Source organism: Pseudopipra pipra, chromosome 26 (assembly GCF_036250125.1).
Source record: "Pseudopipra pipra isolate bDixPip1 chromosome 26, bDixPip1.hap1, whole genome shotgun sequence".
NCBI lineage: Eukaryota > Metazoa > Chordata > Aves > Passeriformes > Pipridae > Pseudopipra > Pseudopipra pipra.
The window spans coordinates 2,755,146-2,774,908 of record NC_087574.1 but is presented as its reverse complement, the minus strand read 5'-3'; the positions used below and the strand labels follow the sequence as shown (position 1 = coordinate 2,774,908).

The window sequence follows — 19,763 nt, the reverse complement described above, 5'->3', positions numbered from 1 at the left end:
AAACACTATCAGGGGACACTGGATAACCTTTTTACACCTCTGCCTGTGCACTTTTTGGCCACGGCCAGACAGGGCAGGGTGGGAAATGCGCCCTGGATGGTTCTGCTGGAGCTCTCACCTGTGACTAACACAAGGTTTAGGTTGGACACCAATAACTTGGTTGACACCCTGGCTTCATTCTTCTCATGTGGAAGCTGGTCTTTTGCCATTATCTCATTCCCTTTGACTTCTTTTAAGTTGGACATCAGGAGGAATTTCTTCACAAATAGGGTTGTCAGGCATTGGGATGGGCCAGGGAGGTGGTGGAGTCCCCACCCCTGGAGGTGTCCAGGGAACAACTGGATGTGGCACTCAGTGCTCTGGGCTGGGGGACAAGGTGGGGGTTGGGCAGAGGTTGGGCTTGAAAGCTCTGGGAGGTGTTTTCCAACCTCAGTGATTCTGGGATTCTCAGTTCTGTACTGGAAGCACCAGATCCTCCCTCCCTTTCACTAACCTGTGCCTTGAAATCTGTTTTCTTAGGAATGACATGGATACAGATATAAGCAGTTGACATCAGTTCTGAGAATATTTTTCTTGTAGGTGGAACTATTATTCCTCCTTGGAGCTGTAACTGTGCACAGTCAGTGATTTGCTATGCTAATGAGTTGCTGAAGGAAAAATGGGAATTATTCTGGCCATGAGATCCCCTCAGTCCATGTGGTTTAAAAAGACTAAAGGGCAGCAGAAGATAAGCAATTCCAGAAAGCATTTGTGCTGGAAGTAATGAGAGAGGCAGGAGGCTACAGATTTAGAGGGAAATATTCCTGGAAGATTTCCCCCCTGTAATTTGTTGTTCCAGTGCTGGTTGCACTGTTTGCTGAGGTGCTGCTCTCCTGGGAAAGCAAAACCCAGTGACTGCACTGACAGATGATGGGGGGGATATATCTGCACTCACCCTGATCCAAGATCAATTCCAGAAGCTTGGCATCTTGTTCATCACCTCTCCTACAAACACACAACCCCCCCAACCCAGTGCTGCTGTTTTTGTTAACGCTTCCCAGGTAGGTTTCTTTCTGTTGCAGTTTATTTCTTGTACAAGTCATTTTCTTGACTCACAACCGAAGATTACCCTGTTGCTTAATTTATTTGGTGATTAATTTGGCACTGTGGGCAGATGTGATGTAAAGCTCTTTACCATTCCGGGGTGAGATGGAGGCAAGCAATCTGCACCCAGGAGGTTTAACGAGGCATCCATCCCATGGGAGTGGAGATACTTTAATTTAATTAAAGGGAACATTTTGTACCGGACTAAAAAGATTATTTTCTTGACTAAGACATAAATATTAGTTTTCTTAAAGGGAAATACCCAGATAAATAAACAAATTTCTGTTTACCACGTATACTTTGCTGAGCAAAAATAACGTTGATTTCTAGTTTGAAGAGAGAACCAAATTTCTGTCAGCATTCATGTGGCCAATTAAGCAATGCCAAGATGCTGATTGGATTGCTGGTTTCAATGTGTACCTTATGCTATTGAGGTAATTTAAGTAAATGTTTATATTAGCTTTAACACATAATACAGCATTTCCTGCGTGTTCCTTTTGTCCCGGTCTTCAGCTGTGTCTGATCTCTCATAGGGGAGGAGGAGTAAATCGTTTTGGTTTCCAGGTATTATTCCCAGAAGTGTCCTTTTTAAAGCAGAAGCAGCGGAAGGCAGTGGGGGGGTTGTCACAGCAGAGGTGCCTGGAGCAGCACAAGGGCACCGGGGCCATCCCATTCCATCACCTCGGGATGTGCCCGTGCCCGAACATCCCTTTGGCAGCCCTGGCCTAGAGATCCCTGCAGGGGCAGGTTCAGCCCTCAGAGGCAGCTCAGGTGTCTCAGCCCTGCCACAGGCACCGACAGAGCCCGGGGCCACCTGAGGGCCCACAGAGCTGCCCCTGGGAAGTGTCTCCTTTGCAGGGTGCCCTTCCCACAGCTCACAGAATCTCAGGATGGTTTGGGTTGGAAGGAGACCTTGAAGATCATCTCGTTCCAACCCCTCTGCCACGGGCAGGGACACCTTCCACCAGCCCAGGTTGCTCCAAGCCCCATTCAGCCTGGCCTTGAACGCTTCCAGGGATGGGGCAGCCACAAATTCCCTGGGCAACCTGTGCCAGTGCTCCACCTTCACAGGGAAGAATTTTTTCCCAATATCCCCTCTGTCAGTGTGAAGCCATTCCTCCTTGTCATGCCACTCCAGATCCCTGTAAAGTCTCTCTTCCTTCTTTCTTGTCGGCTCCTTTCAGACACTGAAAGGCCACAATTAGGTCACACTGAAGCTCCTCCAAGCTGAACCATCCCAACTCCCAGCCTTTCCCCCCAGCAGAGCTGCTCCATCCCTCTGACCATCTCGGTGCCTCCTCTGGACTCGCTCCAGCAGCTCCATGTCCTTCCTGAGCTGGGGACCAGACCTGGAGGCAGCTCTGCAGGGGGGTCTCACCTGAGCGGGTCAGAACCACTCCCTGGCCCTGCTGGGGACGAGCCCAGGCTACCGGCGGCTTCCTGGGCTGCGAGCGCACACGGCCGGGGCCCGTCCAGCCTCTGCCCGGGGCCCGTCCAGCCTCTGCCCGGGGCCCGTCCAGCCTCTCCCCTCTCCATCCCCTCTCCATCCCCGCTCCATCCCCGCCCGAGTTTCTCCCGCTCGCCGGGCGCGGGCGCTGCTCCCCCGCTGCCGCCCGGGGCCGATCGCGGGTGTGACCGCGGCGGCCGCGCCAGGTACGGGAGGGATGGGATGAGATGGGAAGGGATGGGAAAGGATGGGAAGGGATGGGAAAGGATGGGAAGGGAACGGGCGGCCCCGGCAGCGCCCACCCTTCCCCCCCCCAGCCCGCGCAGGTCGCGCCCGGGCGGGGCGCGCGCCGCGCGCTTTGCATAACCACGCCCACCTCATGAATACGCGTAGGCCACGCCCCCCTTCCGTGCGCCCGCGGTGGGAGGGGGCTGGGAGCCGCGGGAGCGCGCAGGGAGCCGCGGGGGCGCGCGCGCCGCTTCCCACCCCCCCCTTCCCCGCCCGCCCCGCCCTCCGCGCGCGCTCCCGCGGAAGAGGCGGCGGCGCGCTCGGAGCGAGCGAGCGAGGGGAGCGGAGCGGGGCTGCGGGGGGGGGGGGGAGTGGCCGGCGGGCGCTCCCCGGGGAGGCCGCGGCGGGCACGGACGGAGGGACGGACACACGGACACACGGACGGACGGAGGGGGCGCTGCGGCGGGCGGGCGGTGAAGGAGCCGCCGCGGCGGCGCCGCCGGGGAGGGGCGAGCCCGGCCGCCCCCCTCCCCTCCCTCCCCCTCCCCTCCCTTCTCCTGCCCGTCCCCTCCCCTTCGGGCGCGCGCTCGCCCCGGCGGCGGCGGCTCCCGGCGATGCGGTGAGAGGAGCCAGGCGAGCAGGGAGGGAGGGACGGACGAGCGGCCGCGCTCGGTGAGGGGCCGCCGGGAGCCCCCCCCCCCCCCGCGCCAGGTAAGGACCGGCGGGGCACCGGGGGGGCGAGTGGGAGCGTGCGGGTGTCCCCCCGTGGGTCCGGGCTGCGGGGGGGACACGCTCGGGGGGAGCGGGCGACGCCCGGCGATGTGTCGGGGTCGCGGGGGGGGTTCGTGGCGAGACCCCCCCCCGTGCCCCTCCCGCGGGCGGGGGAAGGGCTGGGGTGGGGTGGGGGGGTCCCTGCCCGCGCCCATCCCCGGGGCTGGGGGTGCCTCGCTGACACCGCTCGGGATGCGGCGAGCGCCGGGAAAGGCGCGGTCGGTTGCGAGTCCTCCCCCCCCCCCAAATTCCGTCTCTTGAATGGGCAGCCGCCCGTTTCGAGCGGCGCGGAGGTGAGCGGGGCCGGCGGGTCGGGGGTTCATCCCGCCCTGCGGAGCCGCCGAGCCCATCCCCGCCGGCCCTCGCCCCGTGTTTACCGGGAGGTGCCGCAGGTACCGCACACGTGAGCGCCAACACACCCCGCGCTCGCCCCCCGCTCTGCGGGCACCGGGAGGGCTCGGCCCCCTCCCCCGAACCCCCCCCCGAGGGGTGAGTAAGGCGTGTGTGGAGTCTAATGACACACCGCATCCCTCTCTGTTACACGCGTGGGTTGCTGTTGGGGGCTCAGATGCAAACGAGCCGTGCGAGATGATGATGAGGCAGACGGAGCTGGGATGGGGCGTTCTGCGAGGAAAAGGCAGCTCCTCGTCCCCCTGGTTGTGTCGGGAAGTTCGGGAGGCGATGCTGGCGAGCTGGTTTAGGGGGTGACGCGTCGGCGTGGGGGTTTTTACACAGGTGAAAAATAAGCGCGAGGAAAAAGGGGACACCTGGGGGATTTCAATAAATCACGAAGGTTATTTAGCGCTGCTGGGGAGTGCGGCGGAGCCACGGCACGGGAGAGAAGGCAAATTTCACGTTGGGGTTGGGAGGAGGAGAAGGAATACGGCGAACGTGCCATGGAGAACAACAACATGGCCAGGAGACCCTGCCTGCAGCACAGCTCGGGCTGAGCCGGGAATGGTTCCTGCCAAGGGCTCAGGGGTGGGTGTTGTCTGCTTTTCTTATCTGGTCCTCAAAACGTGAATATCAGACCTGGAAACATCCACTGCCGAGGTGCGAATCGGAAAGGAAAAAGGAGCTGGTGTAATAGGTGGCTTTCGGTGAGAATGTATGGAAGAGGATTTGCTGGCTGCGGTCACATGAGGCTTTTTATGGGTGGGGAGAGACACCTTAGATCATGGGTAGTTGGTGTGGAGGAATGTTTATCTAGGAAATGCGTGATGGCCCTGCAGTCGAATTGAGAAAATACAATATATTGCAACTTGCCGTAGTCAAAATCTCATTTTCTGGCTTTGCAAAGGAACTATCAGGTGGAACAAAAACGCAGTAGTGCTTGGGTGAAGATTTTAAACAGTTTGAGGTCTGTGGCCATTATGACTCTGGGTCTTCTAAGAAAATAAACGAGCTACTTAGAGTTGGGCTTCTTTTTTGTAGTAACTCGTGCTGAGGGCATCATAAATGCAAAAGACTCTGTGTACTCCAAATTAGCCCCGATTTCCTTGGAGTGGAGAGGAGTGGCAGGGTCGTGTCCTGTTTGGATCTTGGCTGTGGTCGTAGAATCTTGGAGCAGACTGGCCTGCAGTGTAGACTGGTAATTACAGTGTGAATTACTGGTTACATATTCAGTGTAATTGGCTGAGTAATATAATTTTAGAAAATAAACTCCTTATCAGTATTGATTGCGTTGTGGCAGTTCCTGTCTTGGTCTCATCTCTCTGTCTTTTCCATTGGTTTTCCCATGATCCTTGGTTGTTTTTAATTGAAATACATATTCTGACCAAAAATACGTCTTCTAAGGTACTAAGTTACCTCTTAACATTTCAGGTCACATATTCTACATTTACTTTCAATTAAACCTTTGGAAACCAGTGATATATATGTTGATGTTGAGAAATCCATGAGCGTGCCTGGTATGTGCAGGGAATTTTTAAAAGATGAATTTTTTAATACATTACAGACAAGCATCCCTAACTTCCTGCTTGCAAATTCTCCTTTATCAATATTAATGGCCACAAATGCAAACTGTGTAAGGCCCAAGTGTGGATCACACACAGCATTATGTAGTCTGTGAGCTCTTCAGGTTTGGGTTTATATATATGTTTCCAGAAGAACAATTTAATGCAAGGCCTGCTTTGTGATGTATGGAGTTATTTATGGTATATCTTCGTTAGTTTATAATCTTATATTTTGTTTAATTTCAGGATGCTTGTGAAAATTTGTGATAGTATATTGTGTCTTTTTATTAGGTAGCAAAAGGAAAACAATAAGAAGGCAGCCAGAAAACTCTAAAAACAACCCCTTGGCATATTAAAAAAGAAGCCTGTGACTCTCCCAGCTTGGTGCATGGTTTTTCTCATTAAAAAAAGAGAAGGATTATGCCTCTTTATGTTTTATCTCAGTTTACATTTTCTAGAGGTGGTTGAGCTGGTAACACCTGTAACCTCACATGGTGCAGCATTAAAAAAAATATTTTGCTTTCAGATTTTTTTTTTACAAAAACAAAATCCCGCTTTCTTGTCTTTTTCACGTATACACATTGACTCTTTTTGACTTTTGAGGACGAATTTCCTTTCGAGCAGATGTGGCAAGATGATTTCCTTTGACGTCCGGGCGAGCAAATGGCTCTGGGGGTCGTTTCTTGCTGAGGCAGAGCTGCTGGCAAGGCCTGGTGCTGAGTCAGTGACCTCTCCTCCCTGTTCTCCCACCCACCCTCTCTCTGGTCCCGTGTCAAACCCCTGAGCTGGGTGAAAAACAACTTTTTATTTTGTGGAGTTTGTTTCTCGCTGGATCAATCAACTGAACCTGACATGAGGGTGGCAGGAGGAGGATGCAGGGGTGGGAAATAGTGGTTGCCCTGTCCTTCCTGGCAGCCCTGAGCTCTGAGTGGTTGATGCCAGCTGGGAACTCGTGTCTGGAGCGTTGCACAAAGCCTTAGGATGGCACCTCACGGGGGACATGGTTTGTTTATGTTTAGTCCTACACAAATACAGTCTTCCAGCCTTTGTTATAACCCTTGTGATCAGCCCCATCAGTAATTTCAGGGTGTCTTGCTCTTTGTTTCCAATGTGATAAATATGTGCCAACCTCTAGGAATTCTTCCAGCATCCGTAGGACGTGCCCAAGCTCTGTGGTGACACAGGACATGGTGACATTACCAGTAAGGCCTGGGGGAGGTTTCCACACCACCAGTGGGAGCAGAACTGAGCCTGCTGCTTGGTTGACTCTTGTTCTTGGTGTCTTCATCCAAAACAATGCCCCATATGAGCTACTGTGAAGAAACTTAACCCATCCCAGTCCAAACCAGCCCAGAATGACACGTTCATTTGAACTTGAAGGTGGAGAAGGTGCTCACTGGAGGTAAATTAGCATTTGGAGCTCACTGCACCTGCAAATATTTGATCCAGTGAACTGGACCATTCGTCTCTGGTTTATTTTCCTACTGGGTTTTATGAGCTTTGAAAAATCAAATTCTAGTTATGTCACTTAGAATGATTCCAGCCCCATTATTGTGTTGGGGCTGAAATGTAGTTGTTTGGTTTACATTCATTTAAAAAGTAATTAATTTAAATACAAACTCTACATTAATTAGAGGAGGTAGTAGCTTGTTTTGTGTACTTAGGAAGGGAGGAACTGAGAATTTAGAGCCCAGCCTTGGAATTGTCCCATATAATAGAGTTCCTTGAGGTTCTACTTCAGCAGTGTGGGAGGAAAGGATCTAGTTTAATGATGAGAATGCTGGAAACACTGGAGAGAAATTTAGGGTGGAATTGGCTGTGGGATTCTGATGGAGAGCAGAAGTTAAAGTTACTTTAGTGGGTTGAGAATAAAAACACTGTATGTTCTGGGTGCTGTGGCAATGGGATGGTGGAGTTTCAGCTCCTCAGGAGGAGAAATATTGGAATAATCTGAGTTCCCTGAGCACTCTGGATTTCTTCCTGGCCAGCACTTATTCCATATCTTTCCAAAATTTGTCAAATAACAGAATTTATGCTGTGGTGTGAGAAGCTCCATCTCGGGGAAAAAAAAAAACCCTCTGGAAGAGAACATTAATTAGTAATGATAAAACATAAAAAGTACCTTGTGCTTATTTGACTCAAGTTTGGGTTTGTGCCACGTTGCGTCATTGTTTGATTTCAAAGGAATCATTACTTATTCATGGCTTTTATAAAATGTGTGTAATGGTTGGGTTTGTGTGCCTTCTGCACAAAGCAAACCTTGCTCTTAAGTTTTGCTTCCTCAGTCATTTTTATGATATTTTATAAGGTTTTTTCCTGCTCGGAGCGAAGGGCTTATTTACTAAAAACGTTGCTTTTTTTTGGAATTTAAAATTTGAGTGGCTTTTTTTTTTTTTCCTCTTCCACCAAACCCGCTGCTTTGCAAAGGTGAGAGTTATTCAGAGTCATATCAAGTTTAACCCGAGGTAGGAATCCTTCAGAGCTGATCTGACAGAGGCACACGTAGATTCTTGAGGAACACGCCGGATCCCGGTGAGTTCACGTTACTATTCCTGCACGGACAGGTCTCCACACGCCGGATCCGGGGCCCTGGTGCTGCTCAGGAACGATGCTGGGTGAGCTGATGGCAGGGAAGTAATCTGGGAGAGGGGTGTTCTCTCCTGAACTGGCAGCGCTGATGAAGGCAGCGATGAATCACGCGTGTTGACATTTCAGCTCTCACCCGGTATTTGTTATTTATTTGTCCTTTATGAAAAGAACATATTGGTGACTGAAGGAGCATCTTCCCCAGCAGGCTGGGAGCTCTGCAGGGCGAGGGCTGGGCTGGCTGTCAGCTTGGCTGTTTGCTTTGTTGTTAGAGATCTTTCATACTCATCCTTTCGGAGTCTTGGAGCGACTTGTTGCTCGTTAGTCGTTGGCTCGTCCTTAACGAGGCAGAACGGAGTGGTGTGTCCCGAGTGGAGGTCCCGGGGTGGATGAATGACCCTTTCTTGCACCACAAGCAGTGCCATTCACGGTACCCCGTTGCACAGAAGTTCCTCAGGAGTCATCTGATGAGCGTTTGTGGCCCTGTCGTGCCGATCAAAGCGCAGCGGGCTCAAAGCTGGGTTTGTTCCTCGCCGAGCTGGGAGGGGGTGCAAATACCAAATGTGTGGCTGCCCTTCTCCCGGCCTTCCCAGAGCCTGGGAGGATGGAGACGAGCTTTTTTACTGCTCTTTCCTACAGTTTCTTTTTAATCTGTCAATATATAACAATTTCTTGTAGAATCGGTTGCATGGGGGACAGCAGAGATCTGCTCGTCACCAGGAGTTATTTATCTTTACATCCAATTTTCTATTTGTTCTGTTTTGGTTTTTTGTGGTTTTTTTTTTGCCATTGGGACAGCTCACTTGGTTTTCAGAGCTCAGTGACACTTTGCTGAGTGTGAAATTACAGATTTTCAGTCTGTAATACTTAAAACCTGAAGCTTGTGTCACATCACTGCTGAAATTCAGCTGAATAGTTGAGCTGCATCTTCCACCCTATTCCCTAGGGAATGTTTTTAAGATTAACATACAGAATAGCTTGAGTTGAGGTAAAATTCCCAAGTGACAGTGAATAGGGTAAATGCCTTGTTTTTTGCCAGGTTCTTCACTTTATTGGTGAATATTTAATTGTCTTATTTTTACTTACATCAGCTTTAATTGCTAATTATGGTTGAATTGTAGTGATCTCAAATTTGAGATTTTTAATGATCTCATTAATGAAAGAAGTATTTTGGGTGGGTGAATCCTTATTTGCAATACAAGTCACACTGGGAATTTGTTATTAATAGGGTGGATGAGAAAAGAGATGGTTAATTTGTGTTTTAGGGTAGGGGAGCTTCTTGTTACTTATGTACTTTTAAATATTTTGGGTGTTTATTTCCTTTTTCCTTTCATGCCTCTATGATTTCCAGGGCAGGTACAATAATATTTTGGTAGATTGCTGCTATTTTTCTGTATTCAGGTTATTTAAGCAAAATGCTTTTATAAAGCAGTCAGGAGGAAAAACCTCTGCTGCAATTTGTATTTTTGAGATGCCTTAACGAGCGAGGCTCGGATATGGGTGGGAATGTTTCCCTCCTGTTTTGTGTGTTCTTTTTTCAGCTGTCTGTCTTAAAAATTGGTGTTTCCTACATAGTTTGGGGGAGCAACTTGATGAACACATATGAAACAGAGAAACCAGCAGTGCATATGAAAAATACCAAAATTAAAGACGATTTAAAATATCCTTCAGAATGAGAGTTTGAATATTTATAGTGGTGGTGGTGGTTCAAAACTTTAACTGATGCTCTTGAAAGTGCTTTAATATCCTTAAGCTGGAAACAATTGTGGTCTCTCTTGTCCCTGCCAGTCACCTTGTTGATAATCTGAATTTCCTTCAGTGCAGGTGAATTTTCCACCTTTGAATTGTGGAGTGTGGAGCTGATTGAGCTGAATCCCGTGGTCAGTGTTTTTAACAGTTGGCTTAAATATTAGTGATAATATCAATGTTGTATTGATTGCTCTGATGCCAGTGGCTGCTTCTGTCTCACTTTATGAAACGTTATTTCCAGTGAAGTAAATTAAAAATACAAGGAAAACTGGGAGAAGGCACTGAATCGAGTCCTGTTTCTGTGTGTGGAAGTATAAATGTTGGAGGATTTAGATTCTCTCTGCAGCTAAATGGAAACTGGTGTATTTTGTTTATTATTTTAGGGAAACAAAACAAAACAAGGCTCAGCTTTTGTTGCTCTTTGAGGAAGTTTTTTACCTGTCTGTGCCATCCCCAAGCTGGTGATTCCCACTGGCAGCTCCTGGTCTCTCAGCTGTGCTGAACCAGGTGTCTGGGTGGAAGGTGGAAAGAATAATCCCATTTTCCTCTGGTTATTCCTGGTGTTCTTGCCCTGCAGTGAGTCCCTGGTGGAGCTGAGCAGTTCACTGCAGTTCCCAGGCCTGGTTGGTCCCTCCAGGCTGGGGCAGCAGATTCTGGTGATGCCTTTTTCCATCAGTAAAAATGAGCTGCTGCCATTTGCTCTTCTGGGGTTGGTTCTCATAAATTTGGCACTTTTAGCGAGGAAATATAAGAACTGTGCAGCCAGAGTGCCCTGAACAATGAAATGTGTATATTCCTGTGGTTGGTCCTTCTATTTACATCTTTAATAAGAGCTGATTTTCCCTTTTTGCCTTATCTCCCATTCTCTCCCGTGGGATTATTCTCTGTCTAGAAACTCTTTTTGATAGTAGGATGCCCTTAATGTTCCAGATAACGATGTGAAGAGGCTCAGGAACGAGAAGATAAAGGTACAAAGCGCTTTTGTAGAAATGAATTCTATGTTTTTAATGCTGAGAAATGGCAGCTGGGAGTTCCCCAGGACTGGGGGATGCCAGAGTGGGACTTGGAATTGCTCTAAAAAGTGATGTCCTTTCAGGCCTAAGCCCCCTGTGCCACTCCTGCTTCTCCAGGCTCCTTTAGGGTGCCCACATTCCTGGTTCTGTGGCTCTGCTCAGTGCCTGGGGCAGGTCTGGGAGCAGGAGGGGTGGCTGAGCAGATAATTGGGATGAGCTTAACAAGGCTGCTCCTGCAAGTGCTGCCTGGGAAAGTCTTCAGCAGAGGACAGATAAAGTGGGCAAACAGATAAACAACTTTGCATCCTTCAGAGATTTCATGGAACAGAACATGGAGTGGTTCTGAGAGAGGGAAAACTGAAGTAAAATAGTGTGGGGATGGATTTTAGAAATCTGTGGTGCTTGAAGAAGAGAGCCAAAAGTGTGTGTGTGTGTGTGTGTGACTTTTATGAGAGTTGTTAAACTGAGCCTGGGGAGGGGTGCAAATGGATATTGGGATCTGAATGGTCCAAATCAATGCTTGCCTGCAGGTTTTGTTGTCCTACCCCAGCGTGCAGCCCGTGGTGTTCTTCATGTGATTTTATTTCTAAGGGCATTTGCAAAATGATCTGGGTTCAGGCAGGTCTTCTCTAAGTGTAGCTGTGTGTTGCTTAATCTCTTATTTTCTGCAGTTGCTTAAGTTGGGGGTCTAATGCTGTTTATCTTTCCTAGCAGCTTTTGCAGTTCTGAGTAATCTTAGCTTAATAGATAATTAATATTTTATGAAGGGACAAATCTCCAGTTTGCTTGTTTAACAGGGATTTTTTCCCTCTTATTCACATAATTTTCTTATTTAATTTTCAGTGTAAGATTCGATTAGAGGCCCCTGACTCAGTCTCCTGCTGCTCCACGCAGTTTTTCGTGTGATAAGCTCAGCTTCACAGTCAGAACATTTGTGTTGGATCAAAATCTTTGAGAGCAGCTTTCCACTTCCAGCAACCTTTGGTTCCTACCAAGCCATCCCTTGGTGTTTTGCCTTCAGGATTGGGGATTTAGTGTAACAGGCACCACAAAAAAAGGGAATATTGTTCTTTGAAGGCTTTAAGCTGTCATGGAGCTACATGTGCCTCCCCTCTTTCTCTTCAGGCTGGTAATATCATCTATATCTTGATTTTAAAATCCCAAGAAGCTGCAATGCTGACAGCAGGCAGAGCTGCTCCACCTCCTCAGCAGAGGTGGAAGGGACCATCTGGCACTATGTGGGTAGCAGTTATCCCAAAAAGTAATAACAGTGGGAGTTCTTGCCAGTTACAAGTTGTGATCACAGGCCAAATGGTGTCCTTCTAAATCAGTGTTACGTTTCCAAAGGCAAAGGAGACGCAAGGGTTTATTTTTGCCAACTTGAGAAGTATTTTCAGTCACAGGGGGGGCTCTGCCGAGGGTTTTGGTCGCTGGCATTTGAGTGAAAGTGTGAGGGGAGTAAGTCAGGGGAGTATGGGCTGTGATGCTGCTAGACCAGCTCCCGGGCTCTAAAAAAAGGTGGCTTTTTTTGGGATTACGTAAACCTCAACTCTGGTTAGTCCATGGAACTGAGGAATGGTTTTAAAAGGCTGTATAATGCAGTGCTCTGTTGATTTGGTTCAGGCTTTGCCCAGTGGGAACTGAAAGATCTCAGTTCTACATCTTTGGCACTGCTAACCAGGCTTGAACAAGCTGCTGCTGTAAAACGGTGGGAAAAACGTTGTAACGAGGTGAAAAATTCCCTGTTCCCCTTTGCCCTGGTGGCCCGTGGTATTTTTTTTGTGTGAGAAGTTGGATGTGGAACGTTCAGAAGTGCTGTTCAGTGGATGCAGAGCTGCTTAACAGGTTGCTTAGTAACCTGGATGGAGGAATTGAGTGTGCTGGTGAAACCTGTGGATGGCAGGGATGGGAAGGAAGGACTGGATTCAAACGGATCTTGACAAATGGGAAGCTTAGAATATGAACAAGCTGATATCTCAGAGTTTATTCTGAATAAAAATGGGCAGCAGGACGAATGCAGAAAACCAGGAGCGACACAAAGTGCAGTGAAACAGCTGAAGTGACAATTGAGAAGCGTTATTTGTGAGCACACAGAGCAGGGGGGATGAAGAGGGGAACTGTGAATCTGTGACTGTGTTCAGACCCGGGTTCTTGCTGCCCAGCCCCTGACAACACTATGTATCAGTGTGGAGAAAATTCCTGCACAGCCACAGATAAGTTTTCAAAGAGGGCTTTTGTTGGCCTTTATCAGGTTGTCTGGGTAGATGATGTAGCTGCTCTCGTGTACATTGTCTTTGCACGGGGCCTTTGCCAGGATCTTCCCACCCCCAGCACAGCTGTAGCTGCAGGAATCCTCATAAAACATCTGAGCTTTGCTTCAGACTCTGATTTTTTTTTTTTTTCACTGCTTCTGCCTCTTGTAAATGTCCAGAAGCCACTGGACCAAATCTAGTCAATACAGACTCTGTCCAGGCTTCCTGAATGCATCCACAGTCCTTTTACTGAGCCAGTTTTCCATGTTGTGCTACTGGAGTTTGGATCTTTGGGAACAGAGATCAGTGTTGAAATAGATGGGTACATGTGCAAATTTTTAAAGTGAATTAGCAAATGTTGTTAAATAAGTGCCTGAATGTGGTTGTTTAATCTGTTTACCAAACTATTTCTGTTTAGACATACAATTTAAGTCAGACAGGTATGAAGGAACTGTTTTGGAATGGTCACCTAAATCAGATAGTTTTTGTGACAAATTTAAGCACTTGGGTAAACCAAATCCATGATATAATTTTTAGCTGTCTGATGTAACTGTGTGTCCTTCGTGTTCCCTGATGTTTCTTGGTAACAATTAAAATTCTGCGTTAAGAAATCTATTATGATGAACTTCAAACTCCTGCATTGCTTTTGTGCTCACAGCCAGGCAGTTTTGCAGTTGGAAAAGCAGATCAGGCCCTACAAGGGGCTGTCACCTCTACTGGTGTTTTTAGGTGTCGTGGGCTTGGCTGGGGTGAAACCACAACACGTGTGTTTTTATGTAGTCAGGGTTTTTTTGACCCCAGCACAACCAATGCTGCAGATCAACATTCTTCACAAATGGAGGCGAATCAAAAAAACCTCTCCCAGTTTGGGTAAAACCATCTTTAAAGGCAGATTGGATCATATGACATCAGCTTATTTAGCTGTTCATCTTCAGCAGGAAACTCAGCAGCTGTCCAAACCTTCCAAGGGACGAGTCTTTCCGTACCATGTTTTCCACGTGTGTGCCCCGGGCTGGTTTTCCTCAGCTAAAGAGTAATAAAGTGTGCAGAGTAATCTTGTGGTGTGCAGATTAATCACCCCTTTAGCTCTGGGTGTAGTGTGTGGGGCTTTACCCTTCTCACATGTCACATGTGCCACCTGTGTTCCCGCATCCGACGCCTGGAATCTGCACTCGCAGAATTCGGGCGGCTCAAACCTCTCCTTGTCCCCCGGCTGTGCTGCAAATCCCCGGATTTATGGCTGGGGGCAGTTTGCTCACAGTCTAGACACTTGTGCTGAACTTGTGTGTGAAGCCAGTGCTGCCTGCTCGCATTCAAGAAGTGTCTTTTCTGTATTGTATTAAGAGCTTATCCAGATGCTCCGAGCTGGGAGCGCAGGAAGTCTGCTGGCAGCAGGCCTGCTAGTCCATATTCCCAGCTCAGGCTCTTTGTGGATAGTCAGGAAGAAAAAAAAAACAACAAAAAAAACCCCAGCATAAAGCGTGACAAGTTGTTGACTGCCTGATTCCTAGATAAGTTTCGCAAGAAAATTGGAATAAATATTAATGTTGTGTGTAAGAGGCGATGCCACGTGAGGGGCTGTGGTGTGAGCTGCAGGATGTGATTGAGGGTGAGATGGAGCAGGGTGGTTTGGGGGAGAACAGTCTCCACTTGAGCCTCTGGCACCCTGGTTTAGGAGCAAAAATAATGGCTGTTAGCTGGAACAGAGCAGAATGCCTCGAAAAACTGTCTATATGTTTCATTTTGATGATAAATGTCCTCTATCCTTTATAATTTATCATCAGAAAGAGCATGTGATTTTTGCAATTAATTTAGATCAAGTGCTATTTTAGATATGTTGTCCTATTTTAGAACTTTATAGGTGCAGTGCATAATGTGTTGTATAAAGGTTCTCACTTTTTTTTACCTCCCAGACATCTTTCTCAGAGAAAACATTCATTTTGATTCCACATCCATGGTCGTACATAGAGACTGTTCATTCTCTATAGGAGACAAACCCCAAAATCTCCTTGAAATTGTAGCTAACAAAGCCATGGCTGTAAAAAAAGCACTTGTTTCCTCACTGTCAAGGCTGGTTTTGGTTGTGGGATTTCCCAAACCTGGGCTGAGCTTCCGAATGGTTTCAGTTTTCGGAGAGTTTTTATTCTGTGCCACCACCATAACATGGAAAACTGAGCTGAAATTTGTTCACTTGTCTGCATTTTCTTTTTTCTTGCTAATGGAGCTGGTTTGCAACATTTTATTTGGGTGCTTTCATAAATAAAAGTGCTATAACTTAGCACTAATTAAGCATTGACTAAAGTAATCAAAAACAACATCCCCCATTTCACGAACAACAACAAAGAGAATAAATTCTGGAGCCTTTTCTAACTCAGTGTGGCTCCATCACTTCAGTGGATAATAGATGTGACTAAACCAAGCTTGGAAGAGTTTAAAAACTTAAGCCCCTAGTAACATATATAATATTATGGATAAAATAATCTTGGACACAACTTGGTGGTGCTGGGGCAGAAATAGCTCTGTGTTTGATGTAGTCTGTGTACATTAAGGCAAATAGCATCGTTCTCAAGTGTTCTGGAGGGCCTGTGTAGGAAGGAAAGTTCAGTGTCAGCCTGGAATTATTTTGGATAATTCAAAGGAACTACATAATTGTTATGTAGGAGGCTTTTTTTTTGTATTTTTAAGATGCTCTGTAGCACCTCATTAAATATAACTGAAAAAGAGCCCAGCAGAAAGCACTGTGTGTCCTTGCTCCCTCTTGGAAAAGCCTGAGTTTCCAGTCCTGGTGTCGAGTTGTTGTGTCTGAAGTGCTTGAATAATTGGAGTCGATCTGATTTTATTATTTTATTTTTTTTTGATAAAACACAAATAGGAAATGATTATTGAAAGTATAAATGCTTCATAAAATTGAATTTTTGTTATCTTCTTCCAAATAAGAAACCACTTAAAATATTAATCACTTGGCTTACATGTTTGCTGTGCCTAATTTGATGGAAAGCTGCAATATTTACAGCTGGCTGCTTTTTAGATAAAGGAAAGCCATATTCAGATTTCATGTTGTGTTAGTTGTATTCCTCTGTGAATTCCGGGTTTTCCTTTGGGAGATGGGTTTTATCCACGTGCAGCTTGCTAGCAGGGTTTTGCTAAATAACACTTGGAAATCCTGTGGGCAAAAATGTGAAATAATGTGGAAATATTGTGAGAAAGCTCGAGAGAGAACCTGATATTTTTTTGGAGTGTGTGTTGTTTCCCTCCCAAAGTTGTGTTTGTTGATGTAGATATCAGAGGAGGAGCTTTGCTTTTTGCATATTACTCATTAGAGGAACATCAGGTTGGTTTTCCTTCCTTTATTTGTGCTCTTCCTCCTCCCTCCCCCTTCTCATCCTGCCGTTGTTTTATCTCTGAGTTGGAGGAGCAGGGCCAGGGGTTGAGCTCTGGTCCCTCAGGTGGTGCAGCAGAGCCTTGGCTGGGACCTGCTGCACAAACCCCACTGATCTCCCTCCTTACACCTGCTGGGGTCTCCTAAAATCCAACCTTTCCCATGAATTCTGCCAGCTCTCCGTGCTTGGGGGATTTCCATCCTTCTGCTGGTGTGCAGGGGGAAGGATTTCAGTAAATGACCACACACCCAGACACTGCTCCCCGCTCTCCCATCGCCGCGCAAAAAGCTTCCCGTGACCTTTTAAATCATTAAAACCAGGCAAAAGCAGCCGGGGAAAAATGTTTCTACCCGGTCTCCTGATAATTAAATAGATGTGACAATTAACTAAGTGTATGGGAAGTGATTTTTCTTCCAGGGGAGCACCAGTCTGGGCTGGTGGGCAGGACTGGGAGGCCCCGAGTGGTGGGTTTGGTGTTTGTGGTGTCACCCTCAAAAGGTCTTTGGGGTGAGCAAATCTGTGCTGCTTGTCCTTCATCCTGGGAGCTCCCCCAGAAAAAATTGGCATCCCCTTTTGTGGTGGTTTTGAGACCCCCAAAAATCCAATTGCCAAGTCCAAGCCCTCCCTCCCACAACTCACCCCAGTGTCAGAGGGGTTTTCCAGACACAAGACTCAATATGGGGGGAAGGGAATTATATTACAATTACTACACAAATAAATGTAATATAAGTGTAAATATATTTATATATATCGCTTTAGCTGCCTCTCATTTAGGTTCTCTTGTTTTTTTTTTCTCTTCTCCCTTGGTTTTGGGGGGGGAGAGCTCTTGTGGTGAGGTTTGGAGACTTGGCAGGGAGCTACCTTCAAACCACCTCACCTTTCCAGAGGGGTTTATTTTCTGGGAGCTCTGACTTTTTCTCTGTGTCTTTCAGTAAGCTGAAAAATCCTTTTTTTAGGATGATGATGTCCCCCTTTTTCCAGCATCCCTGGATCCCCTTCCATCATGTTTGTCATGATGACCCTGCATCTATATGAGAGGGGTCAACACTCATTTTCTCCTCCCTTGCTGTGAGTTGCAGGTCTGTAAATACCAGGGTTTGTGTCTCTCAGAACTGTCTCGTGCATCCTGAGGGTGAAGGAAGACGAGAAAATAAATGATTGCAGGAGAAGTCAATTAGCGAAGGTGGAATTGAGAGGGAGAACAGCAACAAGATGTTTCTGAATTTGTAAATGTGCTTCCTGAATAGATAATTGCATGTAAATAAGTATGCAGATAGGCTGGTGGGAAGAGCAACTGAAAAGTGGGGAACTTTAATAATAATGTGTTTTGAAAAGCTCGTGTGATAAAGGCTCCCGGTCTCCTACTGGGCAGGTTGGAGAGAACAAAAGCTTATCTGAGGATTAACAGTGACTTGGTTGAGTGATTTAAAAGTCAAACAGGATTTTGACACACTTATACCTGTGCTCCAAATGCCAGTCAGCATGTTCTGAAAACAGAACAGATCCCTGCACTTGCCCAGTGATGGATGAATGTGCAGCTGCTGCTTCTCCTCGAGTGCATCCATGTGGCCTTTCCACGGCAGCTTGGACTACAAATGTTTAAGATAATTATATTTTAACGTGCAAAGAAACAGGAGGATGAGAATTTTAAATATTATTTGGGGTTATTTTCCCCAGAATTTGTGTCAGCATTATGTGTGTGGGGCAGTGGGTGTGTTACTGTGCTGCTGGGACTGAGCTGAGCTGGAAGGAAAGGAGTTGTGTGCTGGGTGAAATTTGGAGTTGTGTGTGCTGGGTGAAATTTGGAGTTGTGTGTGCTGGGTGAAATTTGGAGTTGTGTGTGCTGGGTGGAATTTGGAGTTGTGTGTTGGGTGGAATTTGGAGTTGTGTGTGTTGGGTGAAATTTGGAGTTGTGTGTTGGGTCGAATTTGGAGTTGTGTGTTGGGTCGAATTTGGAGTTGTGTGTTGGGTGAAATTTGGAGTTGTGTGCTGGGTGAAATTTGGAGTTGTGTGCTGGGTGAAATTTGGAGTTGTGTGCTGGGTGAAATTGGGAGTTGTGTGTGCTGGGTGAAATTGGGAGTTGTGTGTTGGGTGGAATTTGGAGTTGTGTGTTGGGTGGAATTTGGAGTTGTGTGCTGGGTGAAATTGGGAGTTGTGTGTTGGGTGGAATTGGGAGTTGTGTGCTGGGTGAAATTGGGAGTTGTGTGTGCTGGGTGAAATTGGGAGTTGTGTGTGCTGGGTGAAATTGGGAGTTGTGTGTGCTGGGTGAAATTGGGAGTTGTGTGTTGGGTGGAATTTGGAGTTGTGTGTTGGGTGGAATTTGGAGTTGTTGTGTGCTGGGTGAAATTTGGAGTTGTTGTGTGCTGGGTGAAATTTGGAGTTGTTGTGTGCTGGGTGAAATTTGGAGTTGTGTGCTGGGGGAAATTTGGAGTTGTGTGCTGGGGGAAATTTGGAGTTGTGTGCTGGGGGAAATTTGGAGTTGTGTGCTGGGTGGAATTTGGAGTTGTGTGCTGGGGGAAATTTGGAGTTGTGTGTGCTGGGGGAAATTTGGAGTTGTGTGTGCTGGGGGAAATTTGGAGTTGTGTGTGCTGGGGGAAATTTGGAGTTGTGTGTGCTGGGGGAAATTTGGAGTTGTGTGTGTTGGGTGGAATTTGGAGTTGTGTGTGCTGGGGGAAATTTGGAGTTGTGTGCTGGGGGAAATTTGGAGTTGTGTGCTGGGTGGAATTTGGAGTTGTGTGTTTGATTCAGAGGAAAATTGCCTGATATTACAGATGCATTTCTTTTATCTGCAAGGCAGGGGCTTGAGACTGAACTGGAATGATAATCAGCATTATTTTTCTAGATGCCCTGGGAGTAAAGATTCTATAGGTCACCTTTTGCTCTGAGCAGCATCTTCTCCGTGGATTTTCAGTGGATTTTCACATCTGTAATTATTAGCTCAGTATTTGGAAGCTGGGAAATCTTCCTGACTTTTTCCCCCCCCAACTTCTGAATTTCCCCTAATGTTTATGTATATCTGTGTTAAGATTTTTGGGGACTTGGTGTCGAGTTGATTGCAAACTTTAATAGAGAATTTTACATTCCTCTTTTTTTTCTAGCCATTGGATGTACTCACTTTTAAAAAATCTTCTCTGTGTGTATGTATTTATAGCCATAATTTATATTCCACTGGAATATAAATGTAAAATGGAGCAAGGGCACATTGGGAGAGGACTAAGTAGCATTTCTTAGCTGGCACTGTGGAAAGGAGTAAATTACTCTTCAATATTAGACATTAATCTGTCTAATTGCTGCCTGAG

General features: G+C 47.0%; 1 protein-coding gene across 7 annotated transcripts in view; it reads left to right on the top strand.

Annotated features, from left to right (window-relative positions):
• The first annotated feature begins 3,240 nt into the window (after positions 1-3,240).
• TANC2 (tetratricopeptide repeat, ankyrin repeat and coiled-coil containing 2) overlaps positions 3,241-19,763 on the top strand; it is a 238,360-nt gene continuing 221,837 nt past the window's right edge. For 3 of the 7 annotated variants that reach the window (XM_064636755.1, XM_064636760.1, XM_064636753.1), the window contains exon 1: positions 3,241-3,469. The gene's annotated coding sequence lies outside the window, so the exon portion shown is untranslated. The remainder of the gene's footprint in view (positions 3,470-19,763) is intronic. The other 4 variants (XM_064636757.1, XM_064636756.1, XM_064636761.1 and 1 more) reach the window with 2 other exon arrangements.